Below are 11,441 nucleotides of genomic sequence, written 5' to 3' on the forward strand. Positions count from 1 at the left end.
TCAACCGAGAAATATCTCCAACTATCTCATGAACATGTCTTACATGTTTTATAGGAATCTCAAACTGAACAAGTGCAAACCTGAATGCATTATCTCCCCCCCTCCCCCCGCAAACTTGCCCCTTGTCCTGTATTCCCTGTATTATTATGTAGCTCTATCACTGCCTGAGATCGTTCCAAGTCAGAAACCTGGAATTGTCTACCCTTGCCTCTCTCCCACTTCTCCCCAACATCTTAGTTCATCTACTGTTATCACTGCCCTCACCTCTCTGTCCATACTGTCCTCCTGGAGCTTTCTCTCCAATCTTCTACCTCCACAACCCATTTTCTACTCTGCTGCCAGAGAGAGCTTTCGGAAGGTTAATCTGGTCCTAAGATTCAGCAGCATTTAATAATCCCCCTTCACCATGGGAAGAAGATCCAGACACCCTAGCATGCCCTTCGGACCTGTTCAGTCTCTCTTGTGCCCAATTCTCCAGCTATGCACGATGCTGGGAGTTCCCTGAGTATGTCATGTTTTCTTCAGCCTGTCTGCCTTCACACATGCTCTTTCCATCTTCCTTTCCTGGCTAACCCTTTCTTGGCCTTCAAGAACCAGCCCGAGCATCATGGCCTTTGTCATCTTTTTGAACTGTCCCCTATGGATACCTAGATCCTACCTTCTCTGACACTTGATTATGACTGTCTTCTTTAACTATACTCATTGAGGAAAGATTCTGTCTTTTTATCTTTATTTTCCAAGAATCTGATAATGTCTGGCACAGGGTCAGTCTTCCTTAATAAAAATAGAACCCAGAAACTTGGAAGGTCACCAATGAAATGCTCCTGATGAGGAGGGGCAGTTTTATTAGAGAGCTTGATTGTCTGCCAAAACTGACCTCCCTGAGGAATTTCCCTCCATTCAGTTTCCACTACCACTGCTCCTGTGTCTAAAAGGTGGATGCATACGGCTATACAATTGTTAACAGACAGTTCTTCCCTTAATATCCAATATTTCTGACCCAGGGGTGTTTTGTAGATCATTAATCTCCTGAAATGCTCTGGGTAGAGGATGGGGCAAGTGTTCAGTGGTCACAATAATCTTTAGGAAACACTACATTTCATCTCTTGAGAATCTCAAACAGCAAATATAAACATCTCTGAGAAGTCCTGATGTTAATTCATTTTTATTTGGTTTAGCTAGGTGTAAATTAAACATTTGACCACTGAGCTTTTTTTCATGGAATATATATGATCCATGATTGCTCTTGCAAGAGCCTGGCTAATGAGTAACTGAAAGAAAACAATCACAAAGGACCACTGATTCAGGCACTCTGGTCTACAAAGTAGGACTTGCTCCTGCAGCACCAGTTAGATTCCAGGCTTGAAGTCAACATCTTGCCAAGATGACATTACCCTGGAGATTTCACATCCCAAGGAAGGTCCCACCTTCTCCCCCCAGTAGTAAGATAAGTTTGTATAATTAATTTGTACAACTTGTGTGATTTAAGGAGCAGGACTTCCAGAATGGCCAAGTAAGGAGCTCAGCAAATCCTCTACCTAAAAAGCAATGATAAAAGTGAACAAACTCGAGACTTCCCTGAAGGTCCAGTGGTTAGGACTCTGCACTTCCAATGCAAGGGCATGGGTTCTATCCCTGGTTGGGGAATTAAGATCCCTCAAGCCGTGTGGTGTGGCCTAAATAAATAAATGAATAAATTTTAAAAAGCAAACTTGTCCAAAAAAAAAGTAAAGACTCTGGAAATTGACCAAAGGCATACAACAACTTGAGAAGCATTTATTTGAGAAAATGTACTGAACTTGAGGAAAGAATGGTGGGAATCTGATGTTTTAGCCTGAGGCTGTTTCCATTCCAACTCCCTGTCCTAGAACTCTGTGGCAAGGAAATTCTACCAGGGTCATCAGAGGGGGCCTGCCTTCCTTTGGAATGGAGTGTGGAGACTCCCACGTGTCATTGTGGCTAACACTGCAGCTCGCCTGAGGTCTCAGTAGTGATCGGGTTTAGCAATAGACAGTGGACAGGCCAGGAGATCTTGAGAATTAGATAGCTCCTGGTGCTCCAGGAAGCTGTGCTCATGGACAGGGCCATGTGTATCTAAGGGGAGTCCTAAGAAGGCCCTATGAAGCTACTTGTCCCTGGCTGGATGTGAGGCCTTGTAAACGCAGAAAATAAAAACTGCAGCAGACTTGGGAACTACTCAAACTTTGAATGCATTCCCCAGGCCACACATAGATTGCTCAGCAAAGAGCAGAAGCCTTACTGGCTTAAGGTGTTTAAGTGTAACTTCTGAGCAGTCATTGGTTGACCACAAAGCTGTGTCGACTCAGGTGATCCCTGGAATCCAAGCTTAAAAATAAAAACAAGAATTATAAAGGAAGAAACAGCTGAGCCATCAGTGGCTGTACATGGGGTGGGGGAGGTGAGTGGGGGATGGCCTCCATAGAATTCCTCCTGGCGAGTCGCTAAGCACACAAGCCAGAAAAACCACAAAAAACCAAAAAATTTAAAATGAGCAAAACAACCACACAGAAGCCAGGGTTGCTAAAATATATTATCTGTAATGTTTCTAATGAAAAATTACGAGACATGCAAAGAAACAGCAAAGTGACCATACCCAGGAAAATAAGGAGTCATTAGAAAGCTGTCTCAGGGATCAGAGTATTATGGAGATGAGTGAGATTAGTTTTATATCCTGTATTCCACATAAAATTTTATTGAAAACAATTGCACAAGTCATTAAAATTTCTTTGAAAATATTTGTAATGATTGCTTAGTGTTCCGTAACATGGCTATACATAATTTATCTAACTATGCCCCCATTGTGACACTATACTACATTTAAAAAATTTCTTTCATTTGATACATTCCATGCTTTTGATTGTTTCCTTTATGTAGTTTTGTAAGATGGAATTAAAAAATGAACTAAGATCCTTGACAAATATTGCCAGGCTAAGCTCCAGGAAAGTTGTACAATATTAAACTCACATCAGTAGTGAATATGAATTTCTCTATTACCACATCTTGTACTTAGAAATAAATAAATTAACAATTTAATAGGTGAACATTGTATTTTAATTACTATTTCTTTGATTACAGTGAATGTTTTTTTTTTATTACAGTGAATGTTGAGTGATATTTCCCATGTCTATTTGCCATAATGTCCTATGAATTCCTGTTCATGTCTTTTATGCATTTTTCACTGGTATTTTGGTGTTTTATTATGGATTTTGAAGGATTCTTCATCAACAATGCTTTGTTACACTTGAGTATAGTCTTTCAAATGATGACTAGGTATCTTTAATTACTGGCGATTATTAAAAATCATATAATCAAATTTCATTAAATGTGGAAAACAAATAAAACAATGTAGAGAAAACAAGGGATGGAGAGTATACTGATGGAACAAAATGATTAAGAATCAAATATATTTGAGAGATAGGAGAAGCTGATAAAAATACTGAGAAAAGCATGGTATACATTACAGATTCAAAAGATACCTTATTCAAAAGTTAACAAACATACCCCTTAGATCTGGGGTATGAGAATTTTCTTTGTAGGGTGCCATCTTCTCTAATGGAAACATATATTCACACTTGTATTGAATACCTGCTATGTGGGTGCTAGTAGGCGTGAAAGAAAAGATCTCCTTTGCTCTCAATCTAATGAGGAAACATAGACACCCAAATGTCACTTAAGGCAAGAAAAGGTGCCAAGTAGAGGGAAAAACAGGATGCTGTGGGAGCTCAGGAAGTTAGTTACTATAGATGAGATTCAGGTTTATGGAGAAATTGGCATTTCTAGTTGGTCATGAAGATTAACTTGGATTTCTCTAGGTGGAGAATATGAAAAAGAATTTTAAAGAAAGATTATGCAAAAAATCTGAGGAGGTCATATGAGGCGGGAGGTTCTGATCCAGGCATGCACACAGATCCAATCCATCATGCACCCAGTTTTCTATTCAAGTGGATTCTAGTACTGGTAGAAATAATCAACATAGAACAGCACCTAGTAAAATTTGTTAAGATGAAAAAAATGGCTCATTTTTATCTAAGGGCTCATTTAACTCATTAAAATTATTTATCTCTGAGAATTTAAAAAATAGCTACCGTAGAAAATTTAGGCTCTGTAGAAATAATCAACACAATAAAACTGAGAATGGCAAAAACTTTATACAATTACATTTGTAATCGTAGGTTGGGCTCCCTGGTAGCTGACTTCATCTGAGACTAGAATGTGAATACAAGTTATCTAAGGTCATTCCAGAAAGCATCATTAGGGAGGTGGGAAATAAGACAGGGATGGGGGTTCTTTCCTGGTTGGCTCAGTGGTAAAGAATCTGCCTGCCAATGCAGGAGACACGAGTTTAATCCCTGATCCAGGAAGATCCCACTTGCTGCAGAGCAACTAAGCTCGAGAGAAAAAGGAGGAAAAAAAAAAAAAAAAGACAACGATAGGGATGAACCAGTAAAGGGTGTATCATCAAGCAGTTTTTCACTGGGGGTGACTGGGTTCAATTCCATCGCCCTCCCCAGGGTACTGGGAAAAACTGTGTAGAACATACCTGAGTCATCCCCACCAGAGGACTAGGAAGCTGGGGTACTGATTGCCATCTGTCACTGGCTTAGGGTTACTTGCAGGTACATTAACTCCCCAGCACTTCTGGCCTGGGGTGTCCGGCTGAGAGAAAGCCCTCAGGTGGGGAGTTGCACGTATGTATTCGGAAGGATAAGTGCCAAGGGAGTATGGGGAGGGCCACAACTACTATCTGCTACATTTGTTATTGACTCAAAACTATTAGAAGAATCACCTATTGACAAAATTTAGGGCCACAAAATTTGCATCTCAAGAAATTGGTTGACATTATTGCCATAAAAGTAAACTCACCTTGTAAGAGGTTAAAGCTAAGACTTTTTTTATTGGGACAAATTTTAAAACACGTCTCCATGGTAACATTTTTATGAACAAGAATTTTCCAGATGAAAATAATTTCAGTAAAATGAAAGCAAGTAAAAAATTTAAAATATATCTTAGAAACATTTTACCTGCATTATACAGAAAAAGGATATCAAGAAATTAAACTGATTTTGAGTTTGCTCAGGAAAATACGTTCTTTGTTAAATTTCATCAGTGTTGGCATGATTTTGATTAGAATGTTTGTACTCACAAACATGGAGTCACAGTGTCCTCAGGCTCAAAACAAGAGGAGGGTAGAAACATCCTGTTCCTGAACTGCTAGAGGCCAAAAAATGAAGAGGATTTGTGCCAGGGGAAATTGCATGGGTAAATGCAGAGTGGAAAAGCATATGGAATGCTTTGGGAATGATGAATTCCTCACTGACAGAGCTATGAGAGCAGATGTTAAGCAAAAAAAAAAAAAAATCATATTCATGAATATTCTGTGGATCTGCAGAGTTCTTTGTTGAAAGAGGATAAGAGAAAAATTGGATATTACAGCCCTCCAGTGAAACGCCTCACGACTTTTCACTAATATCCCATGACCTTACAGAAATGAATAAAAACCCATTAAAATAATGAAAGATTGACAGACAACATAATACAAAATTGTGAGCAGCCTTGAAAACTTTAAGGCAAATGGAGTTAGACTGAGAAAAATAGATCTATACTTCACATTATGGAATACTCAGGCTTCTCTTCATGATAGACAGCAAATCAAAGAAAGATTTTTTTTTTAAAGAAAGATTTTTTTAAGGTATATTGTTCTTGCTCCACCAACTGCGTCCTGACTCAGAGATTTGTGCCTTTACTAGCTAGAGAATTGGCCCTTCAATTCTCTCGATTCCAAGGAGCTACACTGTAAGGGAAGCAGTTTTGTTGCTGAGTTTTGCCTCTTGCCTTGAAACCCCTCACCCCCACCAGCACCCTCTGACCCCTTTGGCCCCCATCTCCACTCCTCAGTCTACCCACTGTCTTTTTGTATTTTCACATTGAGACAGCCCAACGATCAACTAGGTAGGAAGTAAGAGCCGAGTGGCTGTGGTACAAAGCATATCCTCCCCCATTAGTGTAGGTGACCACAGACATAGGAAGGACAGTTGCACTTACTGCCACTGGCTTCCAGTACCAGAGAAGGAGATGAGAGGAGGGCAATAAGCATCAGAGCTGAAAGAGGCACAATGAGGGGAGAGCCTGTTAGAAGCTGAAATGTGGACTGGAAGCTATGCTCATCACCTTACCCACTTTCCAACTGCAAATGCATCAAAGGAATGGAACCATGACCCAATGGATAGAAGTTAAGAGCAAAGGCAACCCACACGTTCTGTTGACACATCGAGACTGGAAAGGTCTTCCCTTGTTTGTGTATGAATTAAGAGAAAAAACAAGTTGGGGTTTACAAACAAAGACTATGGGATAAAAGAAGTAGTTGGGAGACTCAGAGAAAGGAAATATTTGTGAAAAATTATTTGCTTTCAGATCCAGAAGAACAAAGTAACACTGCTTGGCATTTTCAAAAGATTGCAAATAATCATAACCTCTGTGTGTGAGAAACAAAAGGTTACAGGTAAATGAGCAAAAGTTGAAAAGGTCATTGACTCAAAGACTGTAAGCAAAGGCAACAAGAGAATTAAAACCCATATGAAGTCAGTAAAGAAAAGAAAGGATGTTGTAGAAAATTCACCTGCTGATGTGAAAGGCATCTTTGAGATGCTTTCCCAGAGTGCAGGAGAAAATGACAAGGAGATTTAGTTCTCACCACAGGCTTCATGAATACCTACTATGGTGCCAGTCACTGTGCAAGGTGCTAGGATCTAAAGGCTTTCATATTCTCAATCCTGAGAGTATGAGAGGCTTTCATTAAATCCTTAAACACAAATTAGCAAGGAGATATAAGAAAGCCTTCCTCAGTGATCAATGCAAAGAAATAGAGGAAAACAATAGAATGGGAAAGACTACAGAACTCTTCAAGAAAATTAGAGATAACTAGGGAACATTTCCGGAGAAGGCAATGGCACCCCACTCCAGTACTCTTGTCTGGAGAATCCCAGGGATGGGGGAGCCTGGTGGGCTGCCGTCTATGGGGTTGCACAGAGTCGGACACTACTGAAGCGACTTAGCAGCAGCAGCAGCAGGGAACATTTCATGCAAGTTCAGTTCAGTTCAGTCACTCAGTCGTGTCTGACTCTTTGCGACCCCATGGACTGCAGCATGTCAGGCCTCACTGTCCATCACCAACTCCAGAAGTTTACTCAAACTCATGTCATTGAGTCGGTGATGCCATCCAACCATCTCATCCTCTGTCGTCCCCTTCTCCTCCTGCCTTCTATCTTTCCCAGCATCAGGGTCTTTTCAAATGAGTCAGTTCTTCACATCAGGTGGCCAAAGTATTGGAGTTTCAGCTTCAACATCAATCCGTCCAATGAATATTCAGGACTGATTTCCTTAAGGATGGACTGGTTTGATCTCCTTGCAGTCCAAGCAACTCTCAAGAGTCTTCTCCAACACCATAGTTCAAAAGCATCAATTCTTCAGCGCTCAGCTTTCTTTATAGTCAAAATGTCACATCCATACATGAGTACTGGAAAAACCATAGCCTTGACTAGACAGACATTTGTTGGCAGAGTAATGTCTCTGCTTTTTAATATGCTGTCTAGGTTGGTCATAACTTTCCTTTCAAGGAGTAAGCGTCTTTTAATTTCATGGCTGCAGTCACCATCTGCAGTGATTTGGGAGCCCCAAAAAATAAACTCTGCCACTGTTTCCACTGTTTCCCCATCTATTTGCCATGAAGCGATAGAACCGGATGCCATGATCTTAGCTTTCTGAATGTTGAGCTATAAGCCAACTTTTTCACTCTCCTCATTCACTTTCATCAAGAGGCTCTTTAGTTCTTCTTCAGTTTCTGCAATAAGGGTGGTGTCATCTGCATATCTGAGGTTATTGATATTTCTCCCAGCAATCTTTATTCCAACTTGTGCTTCATCCAGCCCAGCATTTCTCAAGCTGTACTCTGCACAGAAGTTAAATAAGCAAGGTGACAAAATACAGCCTTGACGTACTCCTTTCCCAATTTGGAACCAGTCTGTTGTTCCATGTCCAGTTCTAACTGTTGCTTTCTGACCTGCATACAGATCATATCAGAGGCAGGTCAGGTGTAAAGGCAGGTCATGCAAAGATGGGCACAATAAAGGACAGAAATGGTATGGACCTAACAGAAGCCGAAGATATTAAGAAGAGGTGGCAAGAAAACACAGAACTATACAAAAAAGATCTTCATGACCCAGATAACCACGATGGTTAACCTAAAGCCAGACATCCTGGAATGTGAGGTTAAGTGGGCCTTAGGAAGTATCACTACGAACAAAGCTAGTGGAGGTGATGGAATTCCATTTGAGCTATTTCAAATCCTAAAAGATGATTCTGTGAAAGTGCTGCACTCAATATGCAAGCAATTTTGGAAAACTCAGCAGTGGCCACAGGATTGGAAAAGGTCAGTTTTCATTCCAATTCCAAAGAAGGGCAATGCCAAAGAATGTTCAAGCTACCACACAATTACAATCATCTCACACGCTAGCAAAGTAATGCTCAAAATTCTCCAAGCCAGGCTTCAACAGTAGGTGAACTGTGAACTTCCAGGTGTTCAAGCTGGATTTAGAAAAGGCAGAGGAACCAGAGATCAAATTGCCAACATCCGTTGGATCACAGAAAAAGCAAAAGAATTCCAGAAAAACATATACTTTTGCTTTATTGATTACACCAAAGCCTTTGACTGTGTGGATCACAACACACTGTGGAAAATTCTTCAAGAAATGGAAATACCAGACCACCTGACCTGCCTCCTGAGAAATCTGTATGCAGGTCAAGAAGCAACAGTTAGAACTGGACTTGGAACAACAGACTGGTTCCAAATTGGGAAAGGAGTACCTGAAGGCTGTATACTGTCACCCTGCTTATTTAACTTACATGCAGAGTACGTCATGTGAAATGCTGGGCTGGATAAAGCACAAGCTGGAATCAAGATTGCCAGAAGAAATACCAATAACCTCAGATATGCAGATGACATCACCCTTATGGCAGAAAGTGAAGAGGAACTAAAGAGCCTCTTGATGAAAGTGAAAGAGGAGAGTGAAAAAGTTGGCTTAAAACTCAACATTCAGAAAACTAAGATCATGGCATCTGGTCCCATCACTTCATGGTAAATAGATGAGGAAATGGTGGAAACAGTGGCAGAGTTTATTTTTTTGGGCTCCCAAATCAGTGCAGATGGTGACTGCAGCCATGAAGTTAAAAGACGCTTACTCCTTGGAAGAAAAGCTATGACCAACCTAGACAGCATATTAAAAAGCAGAGACATTACTTTGCTGACAAAGGTCTGTATAGTCAGAGCTATGGTTTTTCCAGTAGTCATGTATTGGTATAGAGTTGGACTATAAAGAAAGCTGAGCGCTGAAGAATTGATGCTTTTGAACTGTGGTGTTGGAGAAGACCCTTGGATGGCAAGGAGATCCAACCAGTCCATCCTAAAGGAAATCAGTCCTGAATATTCATTGGAAGGACTGATGCTGAAGCTGAAACTACAATACTTTGGCCACCTGATGTGAAGAACTGACTCATTTGAAAAGACCCTGATGCTGGGAAAGATTGAAGGCAGGAGGAGAAGGGGATGACAGAGGATGAAATGGTTGGATGGCATCACTGACTTGATGGACATGAGTTTGAGTAAACTTCTGGAGTTGGTGATGGACAGTGAGGCCTTACGTGCTGCAGTCCATGGGGTTGCAAAGAGTCAGACACGACTGAGCAACTGAACTGAACATAAAAATAGTGGCACATTGTGATGGCTGTCACAACTGGCACTATAAAGACTGCTCAGAGGAAGCCAGTTCTGCTTCTATGGTTAGGAAAGGTCTCTTTAAAGAAGATATATATATATATATATATATATATATATATATATATATATATATATAAAGAAGGTATATATAGTCAGAGATATAAACTGTGAGTAAAAGAAGATCAAAAAATAGAGAGTGGGGCAGGGTGTGTAATTGTGAAGCAAAAAATGCTTGTGGAGCAGCAGAGATTGAAAGAGGGCTGAGGAGAGGAAGGTGAGAATGTGGTGCACGTTGTGATGAGAGAGCTACTAGGGCCATATCATGCAACACCACTGAAGGCTGGGTGAGGTGTTTGTATTTTATTCTAAGGGAAATGGGAAGTCACTGAAGTGTTCTAGTAGGTGGGTGATGGGATTTACATTTTAAAGGGTCATCTGGTTTCCAAATGGCGATAAGGATGGAGTTGGAAATCTCACTGAGGGGTCAGTAAAGTGTGAAGGGTGATGATGACTTGGACAACGGTGGTGCCTAACACTACATAGAGAAGCGAATGGTTAGGACATGCTTGGGAGATTACAACTGGCAGAACCTGGTGATGGGTTGGGTACAAGGTGTTGGAGAGGGGACCATCTTGAGGACAGTACATATGATGATGCCACAAATTACAATGGGAAAGATAGGTAGAAGAGTGATTTGGGAAGGGAACAGCAAGAATGCAGGTTCGGACACATCAGGTCTCAAATGCTTGTGAGGTGTTCACCAGTGAAGAGGTCCAAAAAGTCCGTAGATAGACATCTAGATGAAGTTCAGAAGAGAGGTAAGAGCTGCAGAGATACAACGGACAGTCATTCACCATTAATGACAGTACTTATTTATTTTGCTTTTACATACCTTTTCCTGATGGAAGTATTCAAAGATACACAAAAGTAGAATTATATACTGAATTTCTATGTACCCACCATAGTATGTATAATATTTTGTCATGAGAATGGTAGGTATCCTAAAGAGAGAAAGATCCCAACTCCAACTCATCCAAAAAAATGGGAATGTCTGAACCTACTTCATGGAGTTATGATGAGAATAAAATGAAATTCACCATATCAACAGTGTGTGGTAACCGATGTTAGCCATTATTATTTTGGTATTGTTTGGTGGGCAATATTGATCCAATATTGGAGGGAAAAAATATATCCAGGTTAATGAGTGGAAACAAATTACTTAAGTTTCTAAACTCCAGGAGAAAGTATTCAAATCACTGAGTTCTTAGGGAGGGAAGAACCAAACAGAAGCTACTGACACAACTATGGCAAGTTTTGGAATTCTCGACAAGGTGAGGCAAGCCAGGGACGGATCAGGAGTCTGACCTGGTAAAATTAAAGTTTCAAGAAAGTGTGAATTGTGCATATAAGATTCCCAGTCCCTGGCAATAGAGCCCCCAATTTATGGTAGTAACATTACATGCAGGGAGAATTCACATGAAGATGAAGTAAGAAGTAAAGAGAACGTGACATGATGTGGTCTGGTGAGAAGTTTGGGAAGCTTTTTGCTGTAAAGAATGACTCTGTCAGTAGACCTCCCCACACAAAAAAAGGATTATGAATAAAAGGGTTGAAACGCCTGTGCTCTGGAGCCGAGATTTTCAAACATTAA

Source organism: Cervus elaphus, chromosome X (assembly GCF_910594005.1).
Source record: "Cervus elaphus chromosome X, mCerEla1.1, whole genome shotgun sequence".
NCBI lineage: Eukaryota > Metazoa > Chordata > Mammalia > Artiodactyla > Cervidae > Cervus > Cervus elaphus.